A 21,590-nucleotide genomic window follows, 5' to 3' on the forward strand; every position below is an offset into this window, starting at 1 on the left:
TAGTGGCTGCTGTGCTGAATAGGAATCACCTTCTCATCACCCCTTATCAGATCTGGTTTGTATTCTCAGTGCCTCTCACTCCATCACAGCTAGGGACCGATAAGGAAAGTTAAGACAACATGAAAGAAATGGTGAAGGCAGTTGCCCGATCCAACAATTTCTCAGCCAACAATGGTATAAGTAATATAGATAACAGAGACTTTTTCAGGCAGGGAGAGAAATGGGAAGAGGAAGAATAAGACCTGAAGCAGGAAGGGATGTTCTTCAAGAAAAGTTTGGAACAAACCAGAATGAGCTAAAAGGGGCTGGAAGAAAATATAATCTAATTGGAGAGAAGAAGGGGGCAGAAGCAAATCACAACAGTAAAGGATTTTGAGATGACTCAGACTGAAAGGGAGAGAATTTAACTGAAGGAAAAAATATGTAAAGAAAAGAAGCTGAATCAAAGAGCAAAAGGAAAGAAAAGTGTCTTCTTTCCATATTTTTTTTCTCTAACATTTATAAAACCAAAAATATCTTCTTTCTGTTGGATATTTATGCCCTATATTTCCTTCAAATGGCAGCAAAAATAACATCACCGGTCTGGACAGCCTTCCAGTAGTTATTGATGTTTCAAACCAACTATCTACATTGTAAATCTGATGAGAATATCTATTAATTTTACTGGTATGCATTTGGGAAGTTCAGTGATTTTTGTTTGTTTTAAAGTACATGGTAAATTAGCATTTTCTCAAGTCTCAAAAAATTTACAACATCCAAGCAGAACCCTTTTACAATCAAAACTTTTCTGTCTTTTCTCAGCCAGGTGTTGGGTAGTTGATGAATGTGGGATCCCATAAGATGCAATATTGGCAAGGATTTCCCTGACAGAAACGTATATGCACTTGCACGCAGACAGGGAATCTGATATACCAGAACAAGTGGAAGAGACGTACCTTGAGTAGGTAGCCTGTAAGTGCTTAGTATAGCACAAGTGTCCCAGGCTGCTGAACACACAGTATGCGTGCTTTAGAACTAATCTGCGCATAAGCTGTGGTCATTTACTGGGGAAATATGGGCGTCAAGTAGCCTCCATAGAGAGTAGCCCAGGCTGCTATATATTTGGAAGTTCAAACAAAGTGCCGGTGCCTGGTTTTGTTTTTGGTTGTTTTTTTTTTTTTTTGCCTGGATAGAATTTACAGAGGGAACATATCTAAGGAAACCTGTAGTTTTACTCTCACACAGAAACCTGTCCAGGGATGTATATTTTATCCAACACGTGGAATCACAAAGCAAATTGCAATTGAATGATAGAACCCGGTTTATAGCATTCATCCATATGATAGCATTTACATACATTTGAAGAACAACTCTTTGGTCCTAAATTTAACATGGAAGCTGTTGATACAAGAAGAAAAGAGACCTGACACTTAAAAATATTCTGACTTAACACATCTCCCCTGCTTCCTGCTTTGTTTCTCTCCTGCCTCCTATAAAACCTTCCCTGTATCCAGCTTAAATCCGGAATGTGGAAAATGTATCAAGATAACTGGATTGTTATGCTGAAGTGGAGCTGTAATTCTGTAGCACACATCTGAGGATTGTCTGAGGGTTTTTTTAATGTTTGTTTCGCATATGTTTTGGGTTTTTTTTAAAGGCATTTAAATAGAAAGATAGTTTTCCACGCCACTGTGCTGTGCTTGTCATGTGCAACGATACACTATCAGCTCAGGAGCAGCCATATAAGATTTTATGGCTGAAAAAACAGCATTTAACATTTTACGTCAACCTAGTAGCTATTCTATGATTATTGTGCTCTTAAATTCCTTAGACAAATTTTTCACTGTGCAAAAACTATAGGTTCAGAAGACGTGGCCTAATTTTCACCTTTCTGTTTGACTAAGCATACCAGATTGTGGCCAAAAATGATGTCAAGGAGTTGAACAGCTTGACACAGGAGCAGTTTGATGCAAAATAGTCTTCTTGACAAAACATCTGTAAAGTACAGGCTTTGCAGATCATCAACTCTCCTTGTTTTGCGCACTTAAATATTTTGTGTGTCTTCACCCACTCACAGCTGCAAAAGTGGATGCCGTTTTTTTCACTTGCATTGGTGTAACAGGGCATTTTCCTTCCTATTCCCATTTGGTAAGAACTAAGCTGACATTTATTTCCATGTAACCTTGTGCACCCTGCTCTTTGTGTTGTAGCAAGTGAAAACTGCAGCAAGGAAAAACATTCATCAGAAAAACATCGCCTTTTTTCTTTGTGTCTCTAATCTGCTTTGTACCTACAAAGTCTGTGAATTCTTTTGCTGTAAAGGAAAGCAGTATGCTGCCGACAGCTCAGCCCCTCAACAAAGTCAATCAATAAGGCTCCAGGCTAAAAAAAAACTCAGTAATGCAGATTTTGGGTTTTAATTTCATTCCTCCTCCCACCCATCAGTTTCCAAATAACCCATCTTTTTACCTGTTTAATATTTCTTTCTCCGGTGTCTAGACAATTTCTCTTATACTTCAAAGTCCCAACATGCTCTATGATAAGGCCTTCCTAACAAGAAACTCAGGAAAAATAACCTAAAGACGAAATTGCAGAGTCTCCATTGTTCTTGCTACTGTTCATAAGTTTTCTGTCAGAAGAGATTGTCATGGGAAAAATGCTGATTTAACAGAACTGAAATTATTAATATTAACTGAATGGAAATCTACTTCCTTAGGAGACAACTTACCCCTCTGAACTCCCCTTTCCTCATAACCTGACCGCCAGGTGCAGGCTTGATAATAATTTCCAAGTCCCATTGACACCAATTTTCTTTCCTTTTAGATCTCAGTAGAGAACTAGAGATCTCAGAGCTTCTGAGCATCACATTTACCACCTAATTAATTTTATCAGCTGCCTGCCTGGAGGACTTCAAGGCTTCCCTGGTTAATCAGAGGACCTGATGATCAATTCTTGTTATTACTGGTTCAGGAGGTTATTGACAACCCACCAGAACCAATCAGCCTGGATGCCTGTACGCTTATTTTGGTTCAAAATTTCCTGGCTTTTATAAACTTCTTTCCCATGGAAAGTACTGCTTTGCATCCAAGGTTACAATTTCAACCTCATCTCTCAAGAATTTGAACTCATATTTTTTCATAGAAAAGAATTTCTACCTTTTTGCTTATCTAAATGATCCTTTATATACAATAGTAACAAATAAGCAATCTACTTCTTCATTCACGTGTGACTCTCCTTTAAATTTTTTATTCTCTCCTGTCCAGATTCATTTCATGTAGTATTACCTTGGTCTGTCTTTATAGTTTTTGCTACCTCAGGTATCTTCAATTTTCAGACAGTCTTTCTTTTTTTCATTAGGAGGGAGGTTCTTTCAATAACTTTTCCCATTTTGAAATGGATTTATAATTTTGAATTTCAGAACACCACTCAGATCTTGATAGGCCACAATTGCAAGGGCAGGATTCTCAGCTTTTACCTAGAGGGGCTTTCCTTTTATCAGGTTACATGGTTGTCTCTCATTGCACTCTCATTTTGACATGCAGACATGCCCTGCCATGACCCAAGTGAACTTTCAGTGTAAACTAGGACAAAGAAGCGGATTCAGCTTGGTGACATTGAGCTTTAGCTGCTGAACAAACAGCATGCATTAAGTCCTGCACCGTCCTGCACTGCTCGATTGCCCATCTAGCTTCTGAGAAAGCTCTAAAATTGTCACATGCATTGGTTGTAGTTTTGTGCAGAAACACTGATTTCTAAGAAGAATTTGTCTACATTTATCAGCAGAACATTGAGAAGACAGTGATCTAGGTATGGTGATGCTCAAAGTCTTTATAAACCTTAACTTAGTTAAGCTTCTGCTGCATCTCCATTAAATACAATTTTGTTTTATAAAATAACCACCCGCGTTGCCGGTTGAGCACTTGGCTATTTCGTATTCAGCAGTCTGACATGACTTCTCTACCTATATTTGCTATAGCATAAAGATTGTTATGTCACTTTATCAGAACTCTTAAAGCAGTCTTATTCCATATTTATATGTGCAAACTGAATTGGAAGAACATAGCATCTAACACATGTTCAGCTGATATGAGACCCAAGCACTGTGGTGAGTCTCCAGTATGTCCTTGAAAATCAAATTCATGTTATTTCTTTACTGTTTGATGAAACTCTTGTCCTCTTACTCTCATTGCAGTTCTAGTTATAACTAACTCTGTGCTGGATTTCTCACCCCTTAGCGGGTCATTCTTAAATTTTCAGATTGCTCTGTCCTTGGCGAGTTCTTAATCTAGCTATGTGTTCATAATTATTATCATATTCTTTCTTCCACCTTTCCCACAGAAATGTCAGGGTGCTATACAGGCCGGGGACTCCCTGGGGGCCATGAGCGGGGAACACCAAGGCAGCAGGGAAGGACCTCACAGCCTGGGCACATCCCACCATCACAGCAAGGAAGCAGGGCACTGGGAGGCAGCTGGAGCAGCCCCAGCCCAGGACATTTGGCACCTACCTCCCTGTGTCCTCAAGTCAGATTGCATCTATGCAAGGTAATCTCCTATCTGGTACTGTACCCCTTCCTTATTATGCAGTCATGAGTCCTAATTGGTTAATACCCCGTAAAAGTAATAAAATGCCTCTTTACAACTATAAGATGAAAATTATTTCTCTTTCTGCCTGGCTTTCAGTGAGATTCCATTGGGTTTGCATATCAGCTCTACAGTGTATTTTCAGAGGCATATATTAAAGCTGTCATAATAATTTAAGAAAACTTGTATGTTTCAAACCCATGGTCTGGAGTCCTAAAAATTTAACGAGTACACTTTTGATGACTTTTGTTTAAAAGTGAGAAGAGTCTTGCTGGAGATCCAGATGGAGATAAGCCCAACGGGGCAGGAGGTTCTGCCAACATTTCCTGGCAACTGAAGGCAAATGAACGGAAGGGCCAGTCTGTGCATGCACTTCAGTTAATGTGGTACTGTGCAGCTTTTGTTAAAATTCAGTCTAAGTTGGGGGTTTTAAATGCTGCATTATCTAACAGTGAGTTCTCTTGGACAGCTGGGTGAGGATGCTTGAACAAGCAAAAGGAAAAGCACAGAGTAGTAGAAGGGGTCTCTTCATGGTCGATTCAGGAACAAAGACTTCTTTGGGGCTGCTGCATGCGAATAATTTTTCCATTAACACCATGCATGAGGCTTAGACAGGGATAAGCATGCTGTCATAAGTAAATTTATAAGGCTGTGAGCTGAAACTAGTTAGGCTGGAGCGGTGGAGAGTGGCAGTCTCCCCAAGGAGATGCTCTCATCTACGCTCATGTTGATCAGACGTACTCTGAAGTCAAGAGTTTAATTCCATAATTTGCATGCAATTCAGATGATCAAACTTTCTTGTCCTTATTTTGGTCTCCCCTCAGGCTGAGAGTGAGATATGCAACACAGAAATAACAGCTGAGTTGTAATGCTAGTAACAGGCACCTCTCAGTTGAATCCATTGGTTGGCTGTGTTAGCATGCATCCTCTGGGGAAAAAGAAAGCATGTTACTGCAAAACACTTATGATCTAAATACTTACACCATTGCTGGCTTGTGCATACTGCTTCACACCTACTTCAATGCAGATGAAACTAAATCACTTCCCTCACCCATCTCCCCCCTCCATAGACCGAAACTGCCTTAGCAGAGATGCAACAATTCATAGATCACTTCTAAGCTAGGTCTGTGGTTTGACAAGTATCTCACATCCCCATTCACTGTTTGTTGGGAGACCTGTCTAGCCAAATGTAACCTGAGATACTTCAGAGGAAAATGAAATCCTAGAAACATAGGAGGTCAGATAAATAACAACGTTGAGCAGACACCCATCTGTTTCAGGGGTGGGAACTCTGAAAATAGGCCTGGTTAAAGGAAACAATAGATCATACCCTGGCAGTCGATCCTAGCCATTTTTTAAGCTAAGGCTCTTTGAGGAAAATCACAAGTTCATGGAATGGTTTTTGTTCTTTGAAGGGTCAAGTTTGAAAGCTAGTTAGGGTTTGTCAACAAAATGAGACCACAGTGCCATAGAAATTGTCCTGTGACTTTAAGATCCTTTTCTCAAGCATATCCCTGACTTTCTATAAGCTGTTTAGCCCCATATTTCTACTTGCAAGGGCCAGTTAGAATCTCTAATCCATTTTTCCCTGCTAGAATGACTATTTATTGATACAACCCTTTATTTGTAACTTTGTTGCTGAAACGTCAAAGTATTTCTAATGAGATTTTTAAATAACTGCCTCTCACGACACAATTTTAATGTATATATCAAATTACCTAAGTATGAAAACTAAGAGCTAAGCAAAAGCAGGCAACTTCTTCCTCTTCATTTCCTAAAAGAAGATTGTAAAGCAGTGTTGCAATGCAATGCAGATGCCCAAAACTATTTCCAAGACTTTTACATTAAGGTGCCTTTACTGTGCAGGAAGAATTCAGCTCCTTTGTATTTTAGACAAATTAAGGAACATAAGCTTTTCTATATGAAATTAATCCCAGTCTTTACAAATATTAATAGCAAGATGTTAATGCTGCAGTTTCAAGAGTATTTTGGAATATTTTTATTACTATGGGGATCTGAATGGAAAAAAACCCTAATACACAAAACTAAGCCTGCCTTTGAGACACTAACTGCATGATTTCGGGGACTATCATTACAAACAACAAAGATATTGACTTAGTTAATGACAAGAGACGGTCTAATTGCAAAATTTCAGAAATAAATAATCTGTTTAAGGTTAGATTTGCACTGGCCTGGGTAAATCCTGAATTTCCCACAGTAAGTACTCTTCCACTAAATACAAAAAACAGTTTAACCACAGTAGCATGCTGCTGTCTTTGGATTTGTAATATTGTCACCTTTGTCACAGTTTTTCAAACTCAGATTTGGTTGTATAAAAGCCACCTTTTTCTCAGGTGTTTTTGCTCTTCTCTAATGTAATTTAGGGTTTGATTTTCATCTTGAAACCAGACCACTTTGATGGAAGAACAATGAATTTTCTATTTTACCCACTTACAATTTAGTAAGCTTGGGGGATTTCAAAGCAAACTGCTTTTGCTAAAATTTTTAAACTTTTCTATAGTAATTTCTCACTTTCAGACATTGCAGCACTGAGCCATTGAATTTTATTTACATTCCAATAATTTCAAATACTCTACTCTTTTTTGCAGGCCTGCTGTCTTCAGGAATGAAAAGACAGCAACTGCATTTGCTCTCTCTTAATTTTTTTCTTTCACTTTACTAGTGGCCTCTTATTCCCTCTCTTTCTATTAGTTTATTACATTTTAATAGGATTTAAAGTATTTCACACTTCCATTTTCCACTGCTATGTAGGATTTACTTGCAAGAGATTTCTTTTTATTCTCTTTACCATTTCTCAAAATGGTACTGACTGTGATACCAGCAGCACCTTCCCCTAAAAAAGCCAAGGACTGGAGTTTTATTGCAACTAATGAACAACAGGCTTTTTAGTTAGAAAGACCTGTTGATCGTTAGTTTGAGATTATTTTTCTTCTTGCATTCTCTGTAGACTTCAATATTAGACTGATTTCTTGAAGTTAGTTCAGAGAAAGGATCATTTTTTTAAAAAAGTGTAGATGTAACTTGAGATTTGAGAGAAGTGGTAAAGGAAGAAATAACAGGATTACACTAGGGACATGAGGAAGCATGAGGAGGAAAATAATGGCCAGGTGGTTAAGAGGCAGATGGCAACTAGAGAGTGTAAGGTACTTCTAAGGTACTTTTTTTTTTTCCTTCCAGATTTTAGCTAGATCTGGAATGAAAACTGGAAATCACTAGTGATGTCTAAATTAGTAAGGAAAGGGGAGAGAGAGTTGATGGGGGTGGATAAGTCTCGCCTCCTTCTATGTTGTCCATTCAAGGAGTTTAACCGAGTTCAAAAAGCACACCTACAGTTAAATGCACATTTATTGCTGTGATTGCCCCCAGACAAATTCCTTGGGCTAGTATGCTTGCAATAGCAGGCTAATTCATTCTACCTGAATGAGTGCTTTTTCTCACCAGAAGGATGCCTTCTTTGAATGCAGACATGTCAAAATATCTTCCTTTTTCTAAATGATAAATTCTGTTCTACATCTATCCTCCTGTTTTCAGACATCCGTAGGGCATTTGAACTGTATAGTGATGAAACAAATCTAGGCAGTTGGGGAATCACTCACAGACAATTTCAGTGAAGGTAATGAATGTGTGGATGTATGCCTTTTCTTAACTGTACAAGTACACACAAACTAAGACATTTCTCGGTGGACAATGTTCCTGTAAATTATTCGTATGATGCAAACACTTACTGGGCTGTGAATGCCCACAAAAAAGCACTAAAGCCCATCAGTGCCTTCCATTTCATAAAGTTTTATCTCTCAACTTTTGTATAAAGGCATTACTATGTTTTTCCCTCTTCATCAATAGAAAATACCACTGAACTGTGATTGAAAACTAAAACTAAGGCTTACCTAATTCATAGAATCATAGAATTGTTAGGGTTGGAAGGGACCTTAAAGATCATCTAGTTCCAACCCCGCTGCCATGGGCAGGGACATCTCCCTCTAGATCAGGTTGCTCAGAGCCCCATCCAGCCTGGCCTTGAAAACTTCCAGGGATGGGGCTTCCACCACCTCTCTGGGCAACGGGTTCCAACGTCTCCCCACCCTCATGGTGAAGAACTTCTTCCTAACGTCCAGTCCGAATCAATCCATCTCTAGTTTTAATCCATTCCCTCTAGTCCTACCATTACTCGACATCCTAAAAAGTCCCTCACCAGCGTTCTTGTAGGCCCCCTTGAGATACTAGTAGGCCACTATAAGGTCTCCTCAGAGCCTTCGTTTCTCCAGACTGAACAACCCCAACTCTCTCAGTCTGTCCCCATAGGAGAGGTGGTCCAGCCCTCTCATCATCCTCATGGCCCTTCTCTGGACATGTTCCAGCACGTCCATGTCTCTCTTGTAGTAGGAGCTCCAGAATTGGACACAGTATTCCAGGTGGGGTCTCACGAGAGTGGAGTAGAGGGGGAGAATCACCTCCCTCGACCTGCTGGCCACGCTTCTCCTGATGCAGCCCAAGATACGATTGGCTTTCTGGGCTGTTAGTGCACACTGACGGCTCATGTGGAGCCTCTCATCCACCAGCACCCCCAAGTCCTTTTCTTCATGGCTGATCTCACGCCAGTCACTGACCATCCTATATTGGTGCTTGGGATTGCCCCGACCCAGATGGAGGACCTTGCACTTGGTCTTGTTGAACTTCATGAGGTTGGCATGGGCCCACCTCTCCAGCCTGTCAAGGTCCCTCGGGATGGCATCCCTTCCCTCCAGCCTGTCAGACGCCCCACACAGCTTGGTGTTGTCAGCAAACTTGCTGAGGGTGCACTCTATGCCACTGTCCATGTTGCTGACGAAGATGTTAAACAAGACCGGTCCCAGTACTCATCCTTGAGGGACTCCACTTGTCACTGGCCTCCACTTGGACATGGACCCATTGACTGCCACTCTTTGGGTGCGGACGTCAAGCCAGTTTATCCACTGAATTGTCAGTCCATCAAAGCCATATTTTATCAGCTTGGAGACCAGGATGTCATGCGGGATAGTGTCAAAGGCTTTGCTCAGGTCCAGGTAAATGACGTCAGTTGCTCTCCCCTTGTCTATTGATGTTGTGACCTTCTCATAGAAGGCCACCAGGTTTGTCAGGCATGATTTGCCCTTGGTGAAGCTGTGTTGATTGTACACAATCACCTTTTCGTTATTCTTCTGCCTCAGCAGTGCCTCCAGGAGGATCTGCTCCATAATCTCACCAGGCACAGAGGTGAGACGGATGGCCTATAGTTCCCTGGTTCCTCCTTCTTTCTATTTTTGAAAATGGGGATTATGTTTCCCCTTTTCCAGTCAGTGGGGACTTCACCAGACTGCCATGACTTTTGGAATATAATAGAGAGAGATTTAGCAACCTCATCCTCCAGTTCCTTCAGTACCCATGGGGGACCCATTGTGTCCCATGGACTTGATCACTTTCAGGTTCATCAGATGGTCACGAACCTGATCTTCACTTACAATGGGCAGTTCTGTCCAACCCCTGCCATTGTCTTCTGTGACTCCGGGAGTGTGGCTGGAGCCTTTGCCAGTGAAGACTGAGGAAAAGAAGTCATTGAGAACCTCGGCCTTCTCCATATCACTTGTCACCAGCTCCCCCGTTTCCTTTCTGAGGGGGCCCACACCCTCCCTAGTCTTCTTCTTACCATTAATGTATCTACAGAAATTTTTGCTGTTTCCCTTGATCTCCTCGGCTAAATTTAATTCTAACTGAGCTTTAGCTTTTCTCACCAGGTCTATTGCTGTTTGGACAGCTTCCTTATATACCCCCCATTCTAGCTGTCCTTTCTTCCACTCCTTATAAAGTTCCTTTTTGTGTAACAGTGTGTCCAGGAGCTCCCCGTTCATCCAGGCAGGTCTCCTAGCATTCTTTCTTGCCTTCCTCTTTGTTGGTATTGTTTGCTCCTGGACACGGAGAAGGTGATCCTTGAATACTGACCAGCTGTCCTGGGCCCCCCTTCTCTCTAGAGCTTCATCCCATGGCACTTTGGCCAGCAGATCCCTGAAGCGATCAAAGCGTGCATGCCCAAAGTCTAGGGTCCTAAGCTTGGAATACATCCTAGTTGCCCTGAGGATCTTAAATTCTATCACTTCGTGGTCACTGCAGCCAGGGTTATACCTGAGCCCCACGTTGGTCACCAGCCCTTCCCTGTTGGTGAGAACAAGGTCCAGCATAGCACCTTTTCCGGTTGCTTCCTCTACCATTTGGAGGAGGAAGTTGTCATCAATGCATTCCAGGAACATCCTGGATTGCTGGTGCCTTGTTGTGTTGTCCCTCCAGCAGATGTCAGGGTGGTTGAAATCCCCCATGAGGACCAGGGCCTGTGAACGCGAAGCCAATTCTATCTGCCTATGGAGGGCCTCATCTGCTTGGCTCTGCTGGTCAGCTGGCCTGTAGCAGACCCCTACTGTAACATTGATGCATTGTATCATGGTGAAAGTTATCTAATTGATGCATTGTATCATGGCATGCAAACTTGATTATTTCATATATTCATTTGTTCCATAAGAAAAAAAAAAGAAATCATCACACTTGCTATGAAAACCATATGCTTCACGAGGAAAAAAATGTTTAGTCAAAACCAATTATACACAGAGAAACACTTTTGACAGAAAAATTCGATCAGTCCCATTTATCCGTTGTTCATGCTGAATGTTAGTTGGACATATCTGGAAAAAATACCATACCTGAATTTTATGTCTTTCCTAATAACTTTATGTGGTTCTGAAGCTCAGTGATCCTTAGCACTCAGGCCTCAGCTAGTTTCCTCGTGGAAGTGAATTTTGACCTCCAAGGATTAACATGGACTTTGACTGTTAACTAATGACAAACTAGTACTGTATCTTGTATTTGATGTGTTGCCCATTGCTTTCTTAAAATTCAAATGCTTTCTCATACTTGAATGTAGCCACCTGTACTCAACTAATAAAAGAATTCTAAATATCATGCTAATATCAATCAATTCTGGAAGGAAAATTTCCTTCCACTTCAGGGAACGCTGAAGTACTTTCCTGGACTCCAGTTAAGAGTCAGATAATTTATACATATATGTTATGAATTTTACATTTCTATGGGAAACAGTCAATTTAGGAAATGGTGGAAAAAGATGGCTTGTTTGCTCTTTTTGTACAACCTTCTTCTGCTTATGTGTTGTGGTTCTTTATCACATAATCACATAGCAATCTTTCATAGGAGTCATGCCTCATTCAGGAAGAATGGAGACTGTGGTATGGAATGAATCATAGCTTTATCATAGCTAAGGTTATTAGACAAAGGACTGTTGCTTTGTTTGTTAGAAAACTGGGACATAAGGAATCTACAGAGCAGGAAGTTTTGTGGTTATAGTAGTATTCTGGGATCTGGATGCTAAACTCCAGCATTTTTTGAGTAACTGATGATTGTTTCCTATTTTCCTGCAACTCAGCCTCTGAAATACATGAAATCCATTTATAGGGTCTTATAAAAGATAAATTGATTTATCTTTGTGGAATATTCCTTTGAATGAATACACAATGGAGAAGCACAGGTGGAAGTGAATAGTTCTGTATTTAGTGCAGAAATTTGAATGGTGAGCTGTAAATAATACATGGAAGTACACCATGACTGGGGATAAAAACCATTTTTCAATACTGTAATTGCTCATTCTGTTGACACTGTTCATTATGTGCCCTGAATGAAGAAAGAGTTCTGTGGAAAGAGCAATATGCAACCAGAAACTTGAAAGCTGTGTTAGTAAACACAGGAGGAATTAAAGTTGACCAGATCATCTGACTGGAGTTGACTCACATCCACCCACCATGCTTTACAGGGAAAGCTAACATATGTTTATTTGAACTCATGCATATATAAATATCTTTAGTGTTCTCTTATATAATTGGCTCCTCAATCTGCCAACCAGCATAGTAAAATTTTTTGCCCCTTTAGCAGGTATGATGAACAAAGCAACAAAAATTCTCTTTGTGGAAGATCAAAGTTTATATTCAGAATCCGGAATGATCTCAGTGTCCTCTGAAATAGTACTAAAACTTCACTCTGTCTACTACAAATACTTTATATGTGAGTTTCATTCTTTTCAGAATCACATTTGGGATTTGGTTGGGGTTTTTTTCAGATATATGGTATTGACAAATATGACAAGACATCCTCTTTTGCTTCTTTCAACAGCTGGATTCTGCTTTTAAAAAAAAAATCCTAATTCTTAAATGCATGCATTTGCAAATTTTATTATCAGGTTTCTTTCCATCTCTATAACTTCAATCTTGAAGAATCTTCTTTCGTCCTTCAATGACATCCTTATTCTCTTTCATATTATGCAAGTCCTGTAGTACTTCCTACACCTTTGTATACAGGTCATTCCTGAAGACCAATAGGTTATTTCATACAAAGCAAAACCTCATCTTGTCTGTAAGAACCAATAATTTCTAATATGGACCTATTCAGAGCATCTTCACAAAATCCAAATATATCACATCTATTTCAATTCCTGATCTAGAAAAAGATCCAATAATTTTATCCAGAAAAATATTGGATAAGTCTTGCACAATATATCTTCTGTAAATTCAGATTTTATCTTATCCTTTAGCTTTCTTATGCTTGAGAAAAAAAACACGACAGCACAAAACCCACAAAACCAACATCCTCACTACTTTAAACCTTACTAACAATTTTATTTAAGTCCTAGTGCATTTTTATTTGTCACTTTCTCCTAATACTTTATTACACGAAGTCAAGAATTGCTTTCAGAAGTGTATCCTTTTTATTTACCCTTTCATTTACACCTGATTCCGTTTCCTAAAATTAAAATCTATCCTTTGCCAATATATACTGTATGCAGCATAAATAATTATCTTTCCTTGAAAGTAACCTTGACAAAAAGAAAACAACAGAGGAAAAAACCCCATAGGCATGGTTCTTGTGGGTTCTATGACTGGCTTCTTTGCTGACTCTAATGTTGGCTTGATTTCATCAACTGTAATGTTTTGGTTGCAGTTGTCTAAGGGTCAATTTGCTGTAGGGCTGTTGTGTCCTTTTAGATGGCATTTAATTTTCAGTTGTATAAAGAAGTTCTGCCTCTTACATGGTGTTCTACAAATGCCTTATGACATTCATCCTCAACATCTTTTATGGTGAAGCAGTGCCTAGCTCTCCTATGTCTTTATTTATTACAGTTTAAAACATATGCAGTGCATTCTACCTTCTACATGTGCTTTGCATGTTAATAAATATAGACCAGTTCACTTCATATTTCTGTGCAAGTCAGAATTTAAATCTCATTCCGTCCTTGATATTCTGATAAACACACTTGTAGATGCAGTCATGGCACCTTCCCTCACCCTCTTTTCACTTATTACAAGAATTCATGGTACTTTCTTTCTTGTTTAAATGTATATTTGTAAGATACAGTCATTGCACTACATTGCCTTATTTAATCACTCTCTATTGGTTTTATATACCATATATAAGCTGTGGTAGCAATGCCTGACTGTGAAAATGCTGTATGGATAGGCCCAGAAGCTGGAGAGGCTACAATATGAAAATATATTTTGATAAAAATTCTGTAAAGAAGAATGTCACTTTCTTTTTTTCAGGTAACAAATCACTATGTAGAAGGCCAGACTTGTACCTTTGTTGTCATTTCCAGAACTAAAACTGTACAAGCCTGTTAAAATAGCTATGAAGTAACTGTGTAAATTATAAAATAATTTCATGGAGAAGATTTATTTTCTTCTCCACAGGAAAGATTGGTAGGCAAGAAAGCTCAGTTATATTTTTTGAAAGTTTTACTCATTTACTGGAAGACACTAGAAAATGTGCACTTTGGCTCTTTGAAAAGTCCTGAATTGTATAGAATCAACTTGAAGATGTTTTTGCAATGAAATATTAAATCCAGACTGGTTAGCTCTGAATCTGTCTTTAGTAATAATTAATTTTGTGGTGTTGTGAAAAGCTGGATCACTCGGTGTCACTATAAGTCAAGGCTCAAATTGCTGCAATGGCTTAAGACACTGCAAACCTACAGAATTTTGTTGCCATCTCTCTTCAGAGCTCAGTTGCAGCAAAATTGGCACAAAGTATACAGGTGTTCAGCAGTTTCAGTGCAAAGTCCAGCAGTTTAAGTTAGGTTTTTCCCAGCAGTGAGTTGAGTCAAACAGCTGGATACTGCTGTTGCTGAAAACAGTTTCCATACTTCATTCTGCAAATATGCACGCGTGGGATGACATAATGACAGCTGAATCTCTGCAATTGCATGCAGGTACTGTACTTTTAGCTTGCGCCATATCTAAAGTAACAGTACCCTGATTTAGATCTCTTTGACTGAGACTTAAGTAATTATAAGAGAGGCTCAATGGGGCTCACAGTATTACCAGAGATCAACCGATGGGCAATAATTTACTGAGCCACTGCATCTTGGTTGGCAGGTGTGTGAAAGCTCTGTTTCCCTATGTGGAAAAAAGAGATAACATTTCCTCTCCGTTCTCAAGAGGACACTGTAAGGATTAAAGTTTGCACAGTGATTCAAAATGTAAACTACTACATAAACTGAATCAAGCACTAAAATGATGCCACCCTTTGGAAAACATAAGTGAAGATGTTCAGTCTGCCGGAGAAAACAAAGCAGTCATGCACAACATGACTATTTCCTCTCCAAGATGTGAAACTGTGGTGTGGATCTCTAAATACTAGAGAGCTGACAAAAGGGTCAAATGTCCAAAGCATGGGAAAATAAACAAGAGACACATTACAGCAATGTCTTTTGTCTAATTAGGTGTATGTGTCTTTAACGTGCTGGTGTGTGCATATGTATGCAGTTGTATAAAATTTCTTATGAATTTGTTGTTGATAAATTATCTGACAGACAGTCTGATATTGCTGGGGAAGGGAACTTAACTCCACAGTCATTCTGTGAACAGCAAGATTTATTTGTCATTTATCAAAGTTTAATATATGCAGTCTGTCTCCCAAGGAGCAATAGTGAGGAAAGGGGAGTGAGGAAAAAGGGAAGAGTGTGGCAGACCACAGTTTATGCTTTTGAAAGTGTCCCAGCTTTACACGGCTCGCTCTGTTTAAAAAAAAAAAAAAAAAAAATTATCAAAGGACTGGAATTGCTTTGTCCTTTGAGAGTTGCCTGGCAAGTGCTACGTGATGACTAGCTTTTGTGCTGCTCAAGCAGCAGTCTGTTCTGTGCACTATCTGGACTCTCATTATCGCTCATCTGTCAAACCTGCTGCTGTGAAAAGAGCTGGGGTGGAGGTCAACTTGTAAAGTAGCAGCAGCAGAGGCAGAGAGATGTGCTCTCCTCTTCGGTGAATTAGTTGTCAGTTCTCCTTCTCTAATGCTGTTAATCCACCCTCCCGGACTAAGTGCGTGCTGAATGTTGTTTCCTTCCTTTGCACTCTGACATGCCCACAAGAGGTGCTAAAGGAAACTTTTTATTCCCAATGAGTCCAGGAATTTGTTGGGATCCTGTGACCGAGGGACAACAAATGGACGTTGTTCATCCTCCTGGAAAATTCAAAAGAGTCAGGTTGCACCGCAAGCTTATTTTTTCAATATTCAAGTGAAAACAAAGATCCGACAAAGATGTATCTGATACTTCTCACATATTGTCATCTCATATTGTTAAATTACAGAGCTCAGTATATCAACCAATCAGTTCCTATGTGAAAGGTTAAAATATTTTCTTTTCCACAGAGCTTACGCCACTACCTGCTGATCAAAATGCTGCTCTGTTCCAGTGGAGGACACCTAGGAGTAAATCTGCTTTAAGATAACAACTGTCATCTAAATTTTGTCATTAAAGCCCTATTCTTGCCCTCTCAGTGAGATCCAAAGGGTCAATAAATATCTGAAGCCTTCTGCAAATTCTAAGCCAAAGACTGAAATATCACCAGTTGTCTGGGTCTTGATTTTTTTATAGTGACTCTTTATAGGTTAGGCAATTTTTGTGTTTGGAGTGTTTTTTTGCCTGTAAATAAATGAAGTTTGAATATCCATGGCAGATTCTCTTTAAGTGATAGAGTCAGACTGAGAATTTCTTTTAAAAGTTTTACATGTATTATGATTTATGGGGAAAATGCATAGTACCTATTGACAACTGGGTATTTTTGCTGAAAAAAAAAATTAATCACTTGAAAACTGAAAAACACTTAAATTTTTGGAGAAACCCAAAATAAGTGTGATTCTCAAATGCTCCCTCAGGATATTGTAGAATAATCTGGGACCCTCCGGTTAATATTATCTGTTACAGAGAGCTTGTTGCCGGGCTTCTCAAATCTTTTTTGCCTGAAATTTTTGTCACAGATGTAATACTGATTCAGTGAAACAAAATTACTTACCAAGTTTCTTTTGATTTCACTAAATTGTTCAAGACAATGTTGTGTAAATAAAATAAGGGTCTTATTTTAACAGGCACCTTGACTCAGCCTAGGCTGAAGGTTCAGCCAAGACTGAAGATTTGGACTATGTGAGTTAGATTTGCCCTCTACAGATTAAATAGAAAGACTGAGTGATCATGGTGGCTTTTGTTAGCAGGCTTGTGAGTAAGACACCTAACTGGGATGCAAGCAAAGCTACATCCAGATGCTTCCTTTGTCTAAACGGTGCAATATTATGAGATGGCACGTGAGAACAACTCCATCCATTTTTCACTTGGACTGACTACTCTATTTGATCATGTGCCCTATTTCTAACTTCTGAAAAGGTCAAGGAATCATTATCTCTCCCATTTTCTCACACTACTAAGTAGCCCCCAATTGTTAGTTGAAATTTCAGTATCAAGTTTGTCTAAAATTAGCAGATAAAGTGAAACAAATTTTTAAAGAAATGTTGCTTCATGTAACAGTGCCATTTGATGAAACTATAAGATTTATTTGAAAATTATATCCTACCAAAAAATGCCTGTTTCTTTTTCTCCTTTTTAACCAAAATAGGTGAAATCTTCATTCTCACTTGGATTAATGATTAAGAAAACATACAATGAGAAAAAGGAAAAAAAACCTGAATGCTAAGAAAGGCAAAACCTGCCACACTTGTTAATTTGATGAATGTGGGAGAAAACAAGAGATCTTGATGAGAAAAAAGAAATTATCCTTGATTTCCAATAGCTTGACCTCAGTTCCAGACCTCCATAGAAGCACCTTTTATAGCACTACACAGAGAAGAACCATAGTAGGTCTTGGGTGGATGACCTGAATGCCTTATGGAGGTAGCATTTAGCCTGTTCCCCTTCTTTTAGTCATTAATAATTGCAGACGGTAAGCCTGATCACAAACTGGCAGAAGGCACAGTTCTGCTATTGGAATAGCAGAAGGTGCTATTCCAATTGGGGCTGGGAAGTAGTGTCTCCCATCCTCTGGAGAATTCTGCCTTGGGTCCCTGGCACCATCACCTACCCCTGAAGCCACCTATGCCAGGCTGGGACTAGGCAGGGACTGGGGCTGTACCACCATTAGGGCTCATAATTGGTGGTTGAGGTGAAATGCCTTTTTTTAAAAATTTGTTGCCAAGACGCAGATTCCTTCACACTAGCACACTTCACAAAGTTATCCTGATGTCAACTAAATTTGTCTGAAAACATTTCTTGGACCCAGGATAGATTTTGTGAGCAAAGTTCCACAAGCAAATTGCCCCAGAGAAAGTTGTTGCTAAGTGCTTTCACTCAGGATATAGAAAATAAGGCATTAAGTCCCTTCTCCCGCAGGCACGGATTACAATCAAAAATTTTCATGCATGCTTTGAGTATCAGCTCCTCTGAAATTGGCCCTCTCTCCCTTTTCTTCCCCAAAACTCTTGAAAGCCTGTTTTGTTCACATCAGGAACGGAAAACAAATGCCAGAACTCTGACATTTATCATAAGATGGAAATCTTGTTTTCCATCCAGCTGCATTCAATACTTCAGGGAAAAGAGACAACAGGCATTCATCTTTATTTTTTGTGTATAAATTGAGAATGAGATACATTAAAGAACTATTTTTTCTAGAGATTTCTATGGGCTTTGGAGTGGTCAAGAGATATAATTAATGTTGTCTGGAAGAATCACTCTCTATAGAAAAACTGAGACAGGTAATAAACTGACTTTATCATTTATTTTATATAACCGAAGACTTCTCTTATCACAGCTAGCTCTTTCTGAAGAACTGAAGTATATTACACATTATGGCAAATTATTCACATAGAATAAAACTCCTTCAGAATCAATGGAGTTGTGCCATTTTGTACCAAGTCAGTAGCTATCTCCCGTGCCTGATGGGTCTTGCTGTTTTAATTTGGGCAGCTGGTATATGACCAAGTGAAGGTGTGATGGGCTACTATAAAGCTTGACATCTTTGCAGAGGATGATGGCAGCAAAGTTAGTTTGAGCAAATAGCCTAGTGTTAGAGCTTCAGGGAGCAGCTCCACAAATTCCCCAGGGCTGAAAAGTGGAGTCCCTATACAGATGTACAAACTTGGGTGTTTGTGAAACAAAAATATAACACAAATAATTCAGAGTCAAAGACATTTGGTCTTTTTCTCATTCCTCTAAATTGGTTGAGTCCTTTTTTATTTCAATATTTTCTTCTGAAGAATCATGGGTGTGGTATTTTGAAGCCTAGCACTACCCCTATCTCTGCATCGGAGTTATAGTTACTGCCAGAGACACCTGCCTCAGCAAATATCTCAAGGACTGATGGTTAAAACATTCTGAGATACTTGAAAATTAGACTTTTGCAGTTGTATATGCTGTTTACTTAACTGAATAGCAACAGCTGTCTTTGTAAAGGTGGTCCAAGTACACAATACTTCTGCCTATTTGAAGACCGATTAATGAATAGGAGGAAGAATTAGAGATATTTCGCTCTAAAGCAGTAACTGACAGCTGGCATCATTATTTTTCTGAGTGAGAGCTCTTCTGACGTTCCTTTACGTTTTTCCCTATAATAAGGTCATGGTAGGAGGAATGTTAGTTAATGAATGTTAATTAAAGAGCGTAAACTATACTCTAGTGAGAGTGAAAAATCTACTTAAAATCCTATATATCTGATTTTAGAAATATTGAATAAATCTGCATTGTATCTATGTGTTAGCTTTTTTTTAAGTATTTGCATTTATTTATCTTCAATACAGTTCTAATTTTATGGGGAAATAGAGAGTCATTAAAGGGTAAATCTGATAGAAATTTAATAAAACATGATACCAAAAGTAACTTTATTTTTCTGTTTTCTTGAAACTAAACACACATCAAAGGTGATATGGTAACAGTCTATAATAAGAGGCAGCTGAACTTCATCAGTCTACCATATCTCCATGTTTCTTTTTTACCTACAGGAATATCTCATATATCTAGAAAAATAAAGCTGCACCTGTGAATCCAGTGATCTCTCCTACTATGTCGTTGCAATACCGCCATGGGTATGCAAAGCCTTGGGAATCCGAGGGGAGTTGTTTCCTGATATTAGCTGTTGCAGTTGTATTATGAAGTTCAGTATGATGGTGCTAAAGGATTTAAATAGGTGGTTGTCATTGTAACCAACTCTCCCCAGTGCTAAAATAGCAGGTGACAGTCAAACATTCTTACACATGAAATATGTTCCTTTTGTCTTCCATAAAAAGCAGCTGCAGAAGAAAGGATGGCACAGTCATCTTTTGACAAAATACTATGCAACATGGTTTCATATGGGTAGACTTTTTTCAGAACAGGCTTCTTTGCTGTAACTGTGTCTTGTGCCTTAAACATCTGGGTGTTGAACCTTTATTTGGGCCTCTGAACAATAACATATGCTTCACATACATTACAGCAAGTGTTTCTGCCTTTAAAAGCGGAAGCAATGGGAAAAATGTTTCAGTTCTTTAAGTGTTTTGTTCCCTTTTTCACTTTATATGAAAATGTCAAAGACAAAATGGTCACAATAAACACAATTGTAATTTAGTGGTGTTTCCAGTTAAAGACAGTTTTCAACAAGTTTGTGTGCAGCAGTCACTGAAAATGCCAATAAATGAGTGATGTGATTCAGCACAGAACCCTTTGTTGACAATATAAAATATTAAAATTGAAGATTATATTGTAATGATAGACTATAACGTAGTAACTGTAGGTAAGCAATTACTTCTAATGATGAAGCCTGAATTTATGGATTTACCTCATCTCACTGATATAAATCAGGTAAACTATCTCTATTGCTCTCTCCCACCTGAATGTTCTCAGAGTAAAAGAAAAGTTCTGTATTTACGGAGAAATTATATTTCTTACTATAACGGTATTGCAAATATGTCCAGTAATGTTGTTCTGCTTATTCTGATTCACCCATAAGAAAAGCATAACTGAGTCTACAGGCCGTTTGTATTTTGATTTTTGTTGAGATTATCAACAAAACTACTTGAACACTATTTTAAAACAAAAATCCAATTTCAGGGGGGTTTGTAGTTTTTATCCGCTTGCAAAGAGTAATATATACGGTGTTTAAAAAGAGACTAGTATTTTCTTGATATAGTTATTTTGTAACCGCTATGCCTTTCAAACATGAAATGTTTGCATGATCACTCCTGCAGTTCCAAATGACTGCTTCAGTTCTACAAGAAGAGTCAGTTCCCTAAGGAGTGAAAGTAGACTTAAAAAGCCTTGGTCTTAGAGAACTGAGACTGGAATTTTCCACCTCTACCCAGTCACAGATTGTCATGAAACTTATAGGAATCAGAGAAAAAGGGTTTTTTTTTGTTTGTTTGTTGCCACCAGTGCTACTGTTATATCTCTGAGGATCTTCTAATGATCTCAAAGTTTTAATTTGGGTGTAGTGCGTTGCTTTTGCAGAACCATGTGGGCACAAAAGCATGAATCACACTGACTTCAGGTCATCATTTGCCAAATGGAGCTAGACTTTGCCAGGAATTGTTGATTGGTACTTGGAGTTATTGTTGCATGAAGAAACCTGGGTACTCATAGGCTGTCTGACTAATGGGAATGTGCACTGTCAAATAGAGGATATTTGATGATGGCTGCACACAGAGGTACGTGAA

The sequence above is a fragment of the Chroicocephalus ridibundus genome, chromosome 2, assembly GCF_963924245.1.
Source record: "Chroicocephalus ridibundus chromosome 2, bChrRid1.1, whole genome shotgun sequence".
NCBI lineage: Eukaryota > Metazoa > Chordata > Aves > Charadriiformes > Laridae > Chroicocephalus > Chroicocephalus ridibundus.